Genomic DNA, 15,461 nt, shown 5'->3' on the forward strand with positions numbered 1-15,461 from the left:
CCATGGAAACATGTATGTTTACAAGCTATTATATACTGTTCAGTGTCCTGTCTATTATAACTTTATGGCCAACATTTAATTAATTTAGTCCTTTACATTTTCCACCTAAACTACTGGTCAGTTTAACCTCTTTTATGTACTAATTAAGTCATGACAGTGAGGGGGCATGGAGACTTATTATATGTGTCACATTCGCCTTGTTGAAGGTAATTACTACACTGGACCTGACTCATTAAGGAACTTGGGCAAGTAATTGAGTAAGTTTCCTTACTTAAATTTTCTGGACAAAACCATGTTGCGATGCAAATTAGTTTATTATTTTGCACACAAGTTAAATACTGCCAGTTTTTTCATGTAGCACCCAAATACTTGATAGATCATTTGTACACTGAAATGTAAAGTTGATATTTGTGTGCTACATGAAAAAACAGACAGCATTTAACTTATGTGCAAAATAATAAACTAATTTACACCCCTTGCATTGCAACATGGTTTTGTCCAGAAAACTTAAGTAAGAAAACTTACTCAAATTCTTGCTTAACTTTCTTAACGAATCAGGCCCACTGTGATTTGTGTGCATAAAAATCTTATATCCTGTAGAAAGTGCACGTAGAAAGTGAAAAAGTCATCCCATTAACAGTATAGGTCAACGTCCAATCTACGGGGCGTTAAAATGAAGTCCCTTTGCAGAAGATCTGTGTCTCTCTGCTAAGCTTGCAGCAAAATTTGCACCCTCCACTCTCCTCATTGACATTGCAAAACTGCATTTTTGCACGTCAGTACTAATTGTTTAACTTAATTGTAAATGACTGTAAATATAGTTGTAGAAAGTAACAATTAAAAAAAATAAGACAGTGTACAGGTGTCATTGTTTTCTAAGGCTTAGGTATGTTAGTTGCATCACACGCTCACAAACTGCAGTCCCCATACACGCCGTAGGAAATCAGGGATAAAATATACCAGAAAACAAAGCCAGCATTTCCTGTGCTAAAGTTTCCTTTAATCACCATGTGTCATTTTCCAGGATTGTGCCATACAAGCTGCCCCCAGTCTGTGCGCTGGAAAGTGATCCGTGCTGTGTTTGTGCGGTGCGGCTCATCGGGATTCAGTGCATGAGACGTACAGAGTCCTCTCTATGTGAGACAAGGCTGTTTTATGTAACACGGTCTTCAGGCTGCCAAGTGCTCACGCTGGCATCTCTGTGCGCCGCTGACATCAATACCTGACAGAGCCGGAGCCAGGCTGGGATCTGAAAGGCTGGCTTGTTAATCGCGCTGCTTGATGAACTGAGCTCATTTGAAAAGGAAAACAGAATGTTGTGTTGCAGAGTTTGTTTGATAAATGAGGCACTGAGAGGGGCTGGGGAAGGTTTCGCTGGGCAATAAAATGCTGAAATAATATAAATACAATATTATCCATGTTTAGGAGTTGATTAAATAGAGTGGAGTCGTAATGGTCACTGGTGATAGTAAGTACTAGGAATAGGACAATATAGGCTTATTTCTAGGGAACATCATCATCTATTTATTTATATAGCGTCACTAATTCCGCAGCGCTGCACAGAGAACTCACTCACATCAGTCCCTGCCCCATTGGAGCTTACAGTCTAAATCCCCTAACATGCACACGCACAGACCAAGAGAGACTAAGGGCAATTTAATAGCAGCCAACTAACCTACCAGTATGTTTTTGGAGTGTGGGAGGAAACCGGAGCACCCGGAGGAAACCCACGCAAACACAAGGAGAACATACAAACGCTACACAGATAAGGCCATGGTCGGGAATCGAACTCATGACCCCAGTGCTGTGCGGTAAAAGTGCTAACCACTGAGCCACCGTGTAGCCCATCTCCCATCACTTTACCGTGTAATCATTAAATATACCGTCAAAGTTAAATCATCGAAGACCTATATTGCCATACACATTATCTTATTTCTCCAAATTGGATCGGAACCGTGTGGAGCTCCAAATGTGACCAGGGCTCGTTGAGGGCATGTCGAGTGTTGGGATGTAATTGGGTGAATTAAGTTCACAAAAAAAAGCACCTATATCTACAGTACAAGGCTGGTAAGAGCTTCTATCGTGTTTCAAGTTATAGAAGCCGGCATAATAGGAAGTACAAACATTGGGTTGGAACAATTTATCATCATCATCAGATTTATTTATATATAGCACCAGCAACGTCAACCTAACACAACCAGAATTTGACAATGTGACTGTATATATCTACCAAAACCATGAAGGGTTAACCATACTCACTGACCGGTATAGAAAATAACAAATGAAATATTTACTCACTGACGAATGGAGACCTTCATCTGGAAGAGTGGTCAGAAACAAGAGTTGTACAGAGGAGGATAGTAGTGTAGACATATCCTAGGATCGGCCTCTGCGTTGTTTACTCCAGTCACTCCGAAGTTCGAACATGGGCCCAAGGTTTGGGAACAGACGACTGGGTGAGGATATTCCTGTCGTTCAATAGATTAATCCCATCTTCCACCCAGAGCCGGATTTAGACCTCATAGGGCCCTAGGCAGGATACTGGTTTTGGGCCCCCTCCCTGAAACAATCCATAGCACTATATTTTTGTAGCCTACCATATACCCCTATAGTTAAGTAGAAGTGAAAGTATGTGCTGCCGCCAAGGGTGGTGGGGGCGTGGCTTGCATCTTTGGGGGCGTACCTAACATGTGAAAAGAGGAAGGCGGCAGAAAAAGGCACCCGATAATTACCGAGCAGTCCCGGTTTTTAAGTAGTTGGGTCAAAAAACCCTAATAAGAATTTAAGACAGAAATACAGAAATACTTAAGTTGTTTGCAAAAATAATACACATAAATCCAAGGATGTGCCCTTGTCACTTTTGTCCACCAATCATCACACTATGCCCATTTATTGCCACTTTTGCCCCTTCTACCCCTGTGCCCCTTCATTGTATTACCCCTGTGCCCCTACACTGTATTACCTTTGTGCCCCTTTATCGTATTACCCTTGTGCCCCTTCATTGTATCACCCCTGTGCCCCTTCATTGTATCACCCCTGTGCCCCTTCATTGTATTACCCCTGTGCCCCTTCATTGTATTACCCCTGTGCCCCTTCATTGTATTACCCCTGTGCCCCTTCATTATGTCACCTCTGTTTTACTTACCTGTCTTTTTCTCTTTTGAATTCCTCTTTTTTGTCTTCTGGTCTTCTTTCTTCTCCCGCGCAGCTCCTCGGTGTTAGTCCTCCTCACAATGGCCGGAAACAGAATAATAAAAAAAAACAACAAAAAAAAAACAAAACAGTCACGTGATCGCGGGACAGGCCCCGGCAGTCTCTCCTCCTCATTCAGTGAGAGCAGAGAGGAGGAGAGACTGCCGGGAGCCGCGCATGCGATCACATGACTGGTTTGTCTTTTACTGTTTCCGGCCGCAGTTTATTTTAGTATGTCGGCAGACAGAGAGGGATGGCAGGCGGAGGGGAGCGACCCTCCGCCTTGCCTACCCCGCTCACCGCCAGTCCTGACTGGGCCCTCTGGGTACCGCTAGGCCCTAGGCAGTTGCCTAGGTTGCCTAGCGGTAAATCCGGCCTTGCTCCCACCGTATAGATCACATACGTGAAATCATTTTTTTTAATCAAATGCTTAACAACGGTACAGAATTTCATTGTCTAAGAGCTTTCGTTAGGGCTGCAAAAATCTACATTTGGCTGCGGTACCAGGAAAGAAGTCTGGGAAAATTCTCTGCGCCTGATTCGTCAAAGCGCGCACACTGGGCGCAACCCGCGTTTAATATTAAACGCATGTATTTAGGTTTAGTTCACTCCGGAATTCATAAAGGCGCGGATCTCAAGATACGTGCGCTGTTGAAATGTAGGTCTGCTGTACTACACAAGATGCTGCAGGATACGTCCGATACCTACATGGGTTATAAATTTGCACAGAAAAATATAAAATAATTGAATTATTGTCACCTGTTAGTAATATAGGCATTAATGATAAAACAGTTATAAAAATAAGTTGCTTTTATTATTTATTTTTTTTACAAGAAATACATTTAATAGAATGATCTTAATGTCTACTAAGCATACAATACATTTTTACAGTTGCCCCAACTTTGAGATGACCAGAGATGGATTCGGATGTGGCTACGAGCAATTGAGTTTGGCACGCCCTTACTGTACATTGCGGCAAAACGCCTACTCCCCAAAATTGTAGTCTGTGGTAAGTGTCCTTTGCATTCAAAGATGGACAGACAGGGCTGCTTTCACGGCCGTATGTCATGAACCTGTGCAGGGTGATTTTGCGGGCAGATTCATGTCTTGATGAATCGGCCCCCTGAGCGTTCGTCCACTTTGGTCGCCATAAGATACGTTCCTTAATATGAAAGTAGTGACGTCTCAAGAGTGTATTCCTGGCTACAGATTCAAGGCCGGCCCTTGGTCTTGGAAGCCTGTGAATCCGGTTAAGCAGCAGCTCCTTGTAAGTGGCAGCAGGTAGGAGTTTGTGGAACAGGTCAGATGCGAAGGAGAGAAGGTCTGCGTTGGATACTTGTTCTGGGATCACCTTGATCTTTATATTATTCCGTCTGGACCTATCCTCCAGATCAGCAAGTTTATCCTTTAAGGACGGGACCTCGGTTGCCAATTGGTCATGGGGTCTGATGAGATCATTATGTGAGCACACTAGCTCCTCTTTCCTAATGTGAGCACACTAGCTCCTCTTCCCTAATGTGAGCACACTAGCTCCTCTGCCCTAATGTGAGCACACTAGCTCCTCTGCCCTAATGTGAGCACACTAGCTCCTCTGCCCTAATGTGAGCACACTAGCTCCTCTTCCCTAATGTGAGCACACTAGCTCCTCTGCCCTAATGTGAGCACACTAGCTCCTCTGCCATAATGTGAGAACACTAGCTCCTCTGCCCTAATGTGAGCACACTAGCTCCTCTGCCCTAATGTGAGCACACTAGCTCCTCTGCCCTAATGTGAGCACACTAGCTCCTCTGCCCTAATGTGAGCACACTAGCTCCTCTGCCCTAATGTGAGCACACTAGCTCCTCTGCCCTAATGTGAGCACACTAGCTCCTCTGCCCTAATGTGAGCACACTAGCTCCTCTGCCCTAATGTGAGCACACTAGCTCCTCTTCCCTAATGTGAGCACACTAGCTCCTCTTTCCTAATGTGAGCACACTAGCTCCTCTTTCCTAATGTGAGCACACTAGCTCCTCTTCCCTAATGTGAGCACACTAGCTCCTCTTCCCTAATGTGAGCACACTAGCTCCTCTGCCCTAATGTAAGCACACTAGCTCCTCTGCCCTAATGTAAGCACACTAGCTCCTCTTCCCTAATGTGAGCACACTAGCTCCTCTGCCCTAATGTGAGCACACTAGCTCCTGTTTCCTAATGTGAGCACACTAGCTCCTCTTCCCTAATGTGAGCACACTAGCTCCTCTGCCCTAATGTGAGCACACTAGCTCCTCTGCCCTAATGTGAGCACACTAGCTCCTCTTCCCTAATGTGAGCACACTAGCTCCTCTTCCCTAATGTGAGCACACTAGCTCCTCTTTCCTAATGTGAGCACACTAGCTCCTCTTTCCTAATGTGAGCACACTAGCTCCTCTTTCCTAATGTGAGCACACTAGCTCCTCTTTCCTAATGTGAGCACACTAGCTCCTCTGCCCTAATGTGAGCACACTAGCTCCTCTTCCCTATTGTAAGCACACTAGCTCCTCTGCCCTAATGTGAGCACACTAGCTCCTCTGCCCTAATGTGAGCACACTAGCTCCTTTGCCATAATGTGAGCACACTAGCTCCTTTGCCATAATGTGAGCACACTAGCTCTATTGGCTAGTTCTATTCCCCAATTCTCCAACTTCTGATTGGATATCCTTCAGTGAAGAACACATGTCAGATAGCAGATCTGAATGTGGTGAGCAGATGTTGCATTGTTTTGAGGGTAACAGGAGCATCCGGGTCTCTGTGTGAAACAGAGTCCTTTAGGGAAGAGGCAGATGGCAGAGGAGAGGAGGAAACGGGGAAGACTGTGCTTGGTGATTCTACAGTCTTGGAAAAAGTAGGGTCGGTCACAGACAGTTGCGGTTTGGAAAAATATACTGGTGAAGTAGGTTTCCTCTGTATTTTTTTTTTGGAACCACCACACTTGTCAGAAAGAAACTTGAGAAAGGTGATCCGTGTAAATGGGCCGGGTTCAGTAGGTGGTTTAAGTTGACAAAGATGTTTTTGCATTAAGTTAGCATGAGATCATTAACAGATAGAATTGGTTGTGCCACAACAGCATACCGAAATCGGTACTACGGCAATACATGGATGACTGACCACAGTCCATAATACTTAGCAATGTCTGGGTACAAAGCAAAACGTCACTTGACTTGAAATAGTCCTGGGCAAATATAGGTACTTTAGAGCATGGAGAGTACTAGAGACCTCTAGTGGTGTAGAAGAGGTACTCGCATTAACTAGAGCCAGGAGATGTAGGGGGTAAGAATATGCCGGTACACAGTCTGACTAACATCAGCACAAGACTGGGTGTATGTGAGAAAGTCCGAGGGGCTTTGGTATGGGATTGCTGACAGAAAACAGTGGGAGCCCCGTGGGTCATATTGAGGAACTGGTCATGTGATGAAAAGTCCCAGGATGTAGACTTCTAGTGAGCGTCAACTGGGGAAGACACTATCAGATCAGATGGAAATGAGAACTTGCCATAATCAGCGCTGGAGATGGAGATCTCAAGATGACGACTGGACATGGAGGCCACAGACCCTATATGAGATCGGAGATGACCACTGTGATCCACGGCACCAATGGCCGATGGAGGGTATGCAGTAAGTGTACTATCCTCAGGGTATGAAATTAACACAGTTGCCGCCTGATGGATGGTTTGCTTATGTGCTAATCTGTAAAATAGTCACATTTTGCAAATTAACCCTCTGTTCCCTATTATTAGAACCAATGGACCCATCAACACTATGGATCTACCATAGGGGCCCAGAGAGTCATCTCAAAACACGATGAACTGATTTGCTTATTAATTCGGTTTTATTTATATAGCGCCTCAAAGAGTTGTGAGCAAAAGTCAGTAATGTTTCGGGTACCATAATACCCAGAAGTGGGACCTTACACTGAATTGAGTACCCCCTTCCCCCCTTACAGTCTAAAATTGCCTACTTCATAAACATGCACTAGGGTCAATGTTTGTCAACAGCCGACTAACCTACTAGTATGTGTTTGTAGTGTGGAAGGAAACCGGAGCACCTGGAGGAAACCCGGAGACAGCACACACAAACACGGGAAGAACATACAAACTCACAGATAGGACCCTGGTCAGAATAGAATCCATGACGCCCACAATGTGAGGCAGCAATGCTAACCACTGTACCACCATGCTTCTCATACCTCTGGGTAGACTATTAGGGAATGATTTCTACATATTCTGCCTTACAATTGCTAAGTGCATTTTGGCATTTATATACTTGCATGCACTGTATTGTATAAATCCAAACGCTCAGAAATGTAATGTAATATATTCACACTAATTAATAGAGCTATGAGACTTACTTAAGACCTGTATCCGCTTCTCAGAAACCCTCTGATTACGAACATGCTGAGGCTCCCCGGCAGATAATGTAAAGTACGTTTGTTGAAGGTGAATAGAGGAGAAACGGCGCAGGTGAGCTGCAGTTACACTCACAGGAGGCCATTGACGAGTCCTTGTATAAGAGTTTACTTGTTGTGCAATGAATTCTTTCAAACATCTCTTAGTAAAATCCCAGCACTGTTTTAGGGCCACAAAAAAAAAACAACCCCTTAAAACATGCACTTTATCAGCACAAATTGCTTTCGGTGCAGCCAATTAGGATTTGCTACAAAACTTTTGTGAAAGCTGCCAAAACAAACATCTCGAGGAGGGTCGGTAAAGAATCTCTTATGGTCCTTACATTTGGGGAAGGGGGAGCTCACTGCGTCATTACTGCTTCCTTGGGACACAATGTTGCTTCATTGAGGCCGTTGAACAGTGAACCAGTCACAGTTTCATCCCGGAGGAAGAGTTGTGAATTACCATTGTGACATTTCGTAATCAGATGTAATAGCACAAGTTTACATTATTTATATTAGTTTATACTAAGAAAGACTTGGCGTCTTCAGTGGTAGCACTAAAAGTCCTGCTAATACGTGTACTGCAGGCCTATGAATATATTTATTTTATCCTTTTACAATGCTTGCTGTTTAGATACAAGGGACACCACTATTTTATTTAAACGTTCCTGATAATATATAAGACATTATTTGACAGAGAACTTTATTTATTTCTTTATTTTATGACCCTATTAAAGCGGTTGCGATTAAACTCCGATATTTAACGCATACTGGTCAACTCTCCCTGAATGTCAGGGAGACTCCCTGAAACAGGGGTGATCTCCCTCACTCCCTGAAGAGTCTGGCATTCTCCCTGATGCTGAGCCAGTACAAGACGTGGTTGGCTTCGCCATCTGTAGCATGATGACACAGTTCAGAAATTGTGTCCTATGTCCATGTATTGATGCCTATGGAGGTGGCCATTTTCATGGAGACCAAGATTTAATCAAAGACTGACAGTAAGACAACATGACTTCAGTAATGGAGACAGAAATGTAAAAGACACTTCAGTCTCTAGAGATTCATTAGCTGCTTTTCTTTAACGCATAGTTGCCTACTCTCCGGGAGACTCCCGCATTTCTGGGAGACCTCCTGGGCTCCTGGCAGAGCAGGGCAACCTCCCGCTTCTCGCACCCACTAAAGATAAGTGGCAGGGGCGGGGCTTAATGACGCAAATATCACACCCTCTTAACTCCGCCCCCTGCTATGATTGGCCAAAATTGTGACAATCGTTTAGTGCCAAAATGATGTGATTTGTCAAGCCCTGCAGGCCCACCTCCCCCGGGATCTCCCGGAAGCCAACGAGGAAAAGTTGGCAAGTATGATTTAACGCAGTCAGCTGGTAGTCAGTGAATAGGTCAAGAACTGCAGGTCTGCGATTTGTGATTGGATGTGAGCTGGAGCTTTATAACTTGTTCTATAAAGGTTGTATATAGTCCTTATATGTACTGCTAAGCTCAAGCAATGATGGAGCCAGCATAGCCAAACCGAGGGGGGGTTTCCTGGTGTCTGGAAACCGCCTCCCAGCATGGTTCACTGTATGCATGAGGTGGCTTGCCCGTGTATATAATGGGGATAGGAATTGCCCGTGTATATAATGGGGATAGGAATTGCCCATGTATATTATGGGGATAGGAAGAGTTGGAGAGCAGCCAAGCACTGTCTAAAATTATAGCCACTCCCCCATGCATGCTGGTCACGCCCACTGGCGGCGTAGTGTGGAAACCCCCCTCTACAAATCCTGCGTTTGCCCCTGGCCAGGAAAATCCTCACCACTACTCACTCAGTACACACATTAATCATACTATATTAAATAGACCTCTGATAGAACTGTTCAGTGTGATCTCAACAAAGGTCATTACAGTGCTGCAATACAAATGCTGTCTGTGCAAATCCTCCCGGTATATGCAATTCTCACGGCGTCCGCTCGTGAAAAGTTTGGCACCTGTGGGAGTGCAAAGTTTTGCGTAATTTAAAGGGGGGGGAGCCGGCAGAATTGGAATCATTGACAACAAAATACCATCCAGGATCACTTGTGCACGTCATTTACAGAAACACTCAAAAACGAGATTTAATTTCCAGGATGAGATATTGAAATGATATCCAAGGGACGGACATGGAGAATATTTATGGGGTAATTCCCTGGATGGCAGGCTAAATGGAGCAGTATTTTAGGAAGAAAATGAAAAGTTCAAATTAAGGAAGTGGGCGGTGATTAAGTGGTAGTGGGCGGGACTTTGAAGGGATTTTTTTTCACTATTCGCAATTCTCCTTTACCAAACGGGTAAGATCTCTGGTTATTTCCAGGCTGGTCTTAGTTCTAGGAGACAATGGGGCACATTTATCATTTATCGGACCAAACGAGAAATACTTATCAATCCTTATCGCATGGATAAGGATTGATGTATTTCTCAAATTTATTAAAAATGGATCACAGAAACAGCAGTTCCAAAAAACTGCTGTTTCTGTGATAAAAAAAACCATACTCCCCACTGGCTCTTCGGTCGCGCTAGCTCCGGGTCTCCTCCTCTTCGGTGTACTTTATCTTCTTCATGCTACTGCGCATGTGCCGACCGGAGAACTTGAGACTGACAGGGAGGGATCACAAGATCACTCCCTGCGCATGCGCTGTCCAGCTCTGCTCTCTGGAGCAGAGCTGGACATACCGAAGAGCACAACTTTTACAAGTAATTCCTATGATGTACGCCAGCTTCAGTACATTAACACAACAAGTTCCCGAAAAAAACATTTTTTCGGGACTTGTTAGATTGCGGCCAGGAGCAGTCACCATTCTGTTGAATGGTGACTGCTCGCAAAAACGATCAGGAGTGCAAAGCAGCAGATATCAATGATATCTGCTGCGATGCACCTTTAATAAATTTGCGGAGAGCATATCCTGGCCTAATTTACACGGTAAGTGCACGATAGTGCACTACCGTGCTTTCTTAAATATACCCCAATTACCCGTGAGGTGCCGCCGGATATCGCCTCCAAGCACCTTGCCAGCTAATACGGTGCAGAAACCGCCGCTCATTCCCCCTCTCGTCTCTGAGAGAATGAGCGCTGATTTTAGTAAATTTTCCGCCACAATGTGTCTCGGAGGACTGCCCCAGAGACACGCCACGACACCCCGCGGCCACTTGAATTCCACGGTCATAAAAATCACCATCAAATCAGACCCAGGGATATCCATCATCCTTTGAGAAAAAATACTAAATATTTGTGCTGTAGGTGATACCAGATACCAACTTCTAAAGCTATTTATCCAGCACAGTGATAAGCCGCCCAGGGGAGAGAGAGGTTCTAACAATAGCGGCTTCCCTCAGGAGTCTGGAAGCCGCTGCTGAGCACCGAGTAATTTGAGAGGCCCTTGCAGCTGTTGACTGCCGCATCTGGACCGCTACCCAATTTAGCTCAGTCCTCCAAATCCTGTCTCCACAAAATACACATGTTCCTAATTCATTCTCCTTTGCCTCTCTTAATTTATGAAACATCTTTCTCCTCTTGCAAAACCCCACCAGGCTTGGCACGGAAATCATTACTTATGTTACAGAGTCCGAAAACTGCTGACTCAGGGCTACGGTGCGTGTGCCCTTCTGCAGATAATTCCCTCCCGTGTACACAGTTCAGAAGAGAGCCTGGTACATGCTGTCCAAATAGCGGTCACATTTGGGAGCTGTAATATTGACATTACCATGGGCAGTTAAACATTATAGCCAAAGCTCCCCTTGTTTGTGAAATAACCAAACTGCGTAAATTCTATATTATACTGTTTTTATAAGTTGTAGAACTGTTACTATAGATACTGTGAAGAGGTTTATAGTGCTACAAAAATCTTGTCAGAGCCATATTAAAGCTGTTAGTTAAGTACGTTTTAATCATGCACATGATAGTATTTTTTTTAGCTATTCTTATTCTCCTGCAAACCAATATATCCTTTTCAAAAGCTCTCTGGCTGACAACCAAAAATAGCTGCCAGACACAGTCAGTCTGCTACCCAGACACAGGCCACCAGCTCTCAGCAGGTCATGTGATGGCAGAGGCAGTGGCGGATCCAGAGGGGGGGGCGATCGGGGCGATCGCCCCCCCTAGCAGGGGCTCGCTGCCGACGGCTGCACACTATGTGCAGGTCCGTTCTGCAGTGACAGTGTGCTGCCCGGCTGCTCTGATTGTGTTTTAAACACAATCAGAGCATTCGGGCAGCACACTGTCACTGCAGAACGGACCTGCACATAGTGTGCAGCCGCCGGCAGCATCAGAAGGCAGAAAGGGGGCGGGGCCTAAATTGCCCCCCCCCTAAATCGCCCCCGATACACCAATTATCTAGATCTGCCCCTGGGCAGAGGGGAAAGGGGGGAGAAAGAGGATGTCAAAGTGTAGACAGTGCTCAGAGAGGTGTTTCAAAGCCTCTCTGCTTTCTACATCATGCGCCATGTGTCTGTGGTTGCCATGGTAGTCCAGAATGATAAATCATTCTTAGCAGCCTGAAGAAGGAATAACAATGGGAAATGATAAATTCCAACATTCTTTTTGTAGCCTGCCACAGTGATTTATGTTTAAACAAAATAAAATTTTTCCCCATGGGATTACTGCTTTAACATAATTGTTGAAAAAACATTATTTTTTATGTGACATTCTGGAGTGATACTTGTCCTGCCCTACTGCAGAATGTAGAAAGATTATTCAGCACAATTCATCCCTTTCTCAGACACACCATGTCCTCAGGTAAACATCCACCTACCAAGTTAATGTAACATCTCCCCACCTACATTAGGCTCACATTAGTTGATCTTTAAAATTCCTTCAATTCATTTTTCCCGGCTGATCAAAGGAAAAAACATGACATTTACTCACCTTCTGCCCAAATGCTAAATTTGGCAATGAGATACGATGATCCACGCAGGTCTCAATGGTTTGTGCATCGTTAGTGCGGTTTGTACAGTTCCTGCCTGTTTAATAATAATAAACATTATTAGTAGACTGCCTATTGTTCTTATCATATGTTTGTTTTGGATTTATGTAAATTTGTTGTATCGGATCCCATGTAAATCTGGGAGAATTTGTACAATTATTTGTTAGGGAATTTTGTCAGCTGCATGTCGCCCTTCTCATGTCGTATACTAACCAGTCAACATTTCTATATGAGACAATTATTGCAATTCTTGAGTATTACTAGATTTGCCACCAAGCGAAATACCGCTAATTAAATATTTGTCCAAAAATGTAATTTGTTATATTAAATCATTTAATTTAGCCCCCATCTGTGTCCCCCAATCCTCCTTTTTATGTTGCCTCAGTAAAGCTGGGTACACACTACAGAAAATTTCTCCCGTTGTGATATCGTTAATGATTTTACCAACAATTGAAAGTCCCGCTCAGCAGCCGATTCCTGTGCACTCACTACACGCGGTTTACAAGATTTACCTTCAAGATCTGTGCTCTTAATCTGTCATAACCATCAGCTGAAAAGATGGTGACTCTGCACACTCCATAGAGATCTATGGACACTGCCGGTCCTGAGTGCGTACACAGGATTGGAATGACATTGTTCCATCATTTCAGTCCGTTTAAAAAATGAAACGATACGATGTGTTTTTGGAACAATAAAACATGATCGTTGGAGCGTACACACTAATGCGATATTGGACATAACGGTCCTTTATCGTGTGATTGGCACAATAATCAGATGGAAAACCCTGCAGTGCGCACCCAGGTTGAGCTTGTACCGTAAACAAAGTTTAGTACTTAAAAGACAAGCGCAGATTAACAACGATCCATAGCGCTTTACCCAGAATCCTATTGCATTAATAAAGTACAGTAATACAACAATACATTACATTATGACTATCCTGCAGAATCCAAACTTACATCTGCGGATGTATTTATTTATAAACTCTACGGGACCCCAGGTGAGATCTATTATCTCAGAGATAAAAAGTTTAACAGAAAGCAGAGAAGCCACATCTGGGAGAGACGGGGGTGAAATGATGAATTACGGAGATTTGCTCATTACAGTTTGTTCTTCTCCAGACAATTTAATGGTACAGCAGGTGTGTCGGGGTGGCAGATGGAACAAGTACCGTTACGTGCTTCTTGATGGGTACTTTGATATAATAATCTATCGCAGAAACACAATCAGAGAGCCTTCAAGTGTAATGAATAGAGGTGAGCGGAATTTTCAAACCTGTTTTGCAAAATATTTGTCTCGAGACGCATTTGGCCGCAACCAGGCCCGGATTAAGGGAATGGAGCCCCCTGGGCTAAGGGGCCCCCATTCCCCCGTGAGGTTCCCCCTGTTATTGATCGGGCCGCGGGCGCCGCTGCCCCGGCCCAATCAATATTGCTGCTGAGCACTTTCAAGGGCCCCCTAGATGCCCAAGTCCCCTGGGCTGTAGCCCGGTTAGACCTCGGGTTAATCCGGCCCTGGCCGCAACATTTCACTCATTTCGCCATAGTCCTGGCTTTAACTTCTCCTAGTCTTACCCCAATCACGCAAGGAGTGGGTGTGACTTAAGGCTATTTGCATAATCAAGTGGGTGGAGCAATGCAGAGGTGTGGCTTAATACCATTTGCATCAAGTGGGTGGAGCAATGCAGGGGTGTGGCTTAATACCATTTGCATCAAGTGGGTGGAGCAATGCAGGGGTGTGGCTTAATACCATTTGCATCATCAAGTGATGGTGCAATGTGGATGTATGGCTTAATACAATTTGCATCATCAAGTGGGTGGAGCAATGCATGGGGTGTGGCTTAATGCCATTTGCATCAACAAGTTTTTTGAGTAGGATCTTGGAATGGACAATATCAATGATGGATAAACAATGGGTATTGATTGAAGCACTATCTGTATCCTGCTCTAACATTTCTTTCCCAATGCCTCCCCAGTTCACCCTTGATTTCTCACCCCACTATAGGACCTACGGTATCTAGATGGACCAACCTTTGAATACTTGTATATGTCTCTTCCTCGATTTCACCATTATTGCCATTGTTTGATATTCCGATGTTCCCTGGAACTATCACTAGAGATATGACAAAATACAAGTCATTATGCTGTATGTCTTCTTATACCACACATATATATATATATATATATATATATATATATAAAACTTACTGGTAGAGAATCTCTTTAGTTCCCTTCCGAAGTTTACTAGAGACCGGGAGATTGATCTTGGGTCTAACGTAATAGACTCTCATTGGCATGCAATTTTTCAAAATAGTCAGACAAAACAATTAGCAGTGCTTCCAAAACCGGCATATAGGCGCACACCTTTATATGGACACGATGGTCAAATTGACACATTGGCGCACAACTAAACCTGCTGAGCGTCCAGATATTTTACAGCTGGTAAACGATAAATTATTTGGCAGTAGCATTCTATATGATAGCATTCCATAATGATTTGGCAGTGTTGTATTGAGTTCAATGCAAGTTATTTCATTTTATCTTGGCCAAGCATTACAGCGGCAGCGACTCGCGTTAATAAATGTAGGACAATGAGGTTCTCCTTGCAGAATAACATGAGCATTTCTCAGAGACAGACAGGGCATGCTGGAGCTTGTAGTACTACATTAGTTAGAGATCCACGGGTTGCCAAGTCCGATGTGCCACTCGGGAGGTGAGCAACAGGTGCAGAGGACTGACACACAAGGCTGATATTATCCCAATGATTGACGGGACTTTATTTGCCAATCTCATGGTGTGTGTGTGTGTGGGGGGGGGGGGGGGGGGGGGCTGCTGACAGATGTATGTTGAACTGTTCAGGTTGCTAGGAGAGGAATTTGCCATGAGGTCATTCAATCCTACAACAACAACACATCACATAGGAC

The sequence above is a fragment of the Mixophyes fleayi genome, chromosome 8 (genome assembly GCF_038048845.1).
Source record: "Mixophyes fleayi isolate aMixFle1 chromosome 8, aMixFle1.hap1, whole genome shotgun sequence".
Taxonomy (NCBI): domain Eukaryota; kingdom Metazoa; phylum Chordata; class Amphibia; order Anura; family Limnodynastidae; genus Mixophyes; species Mixophyes fleayi.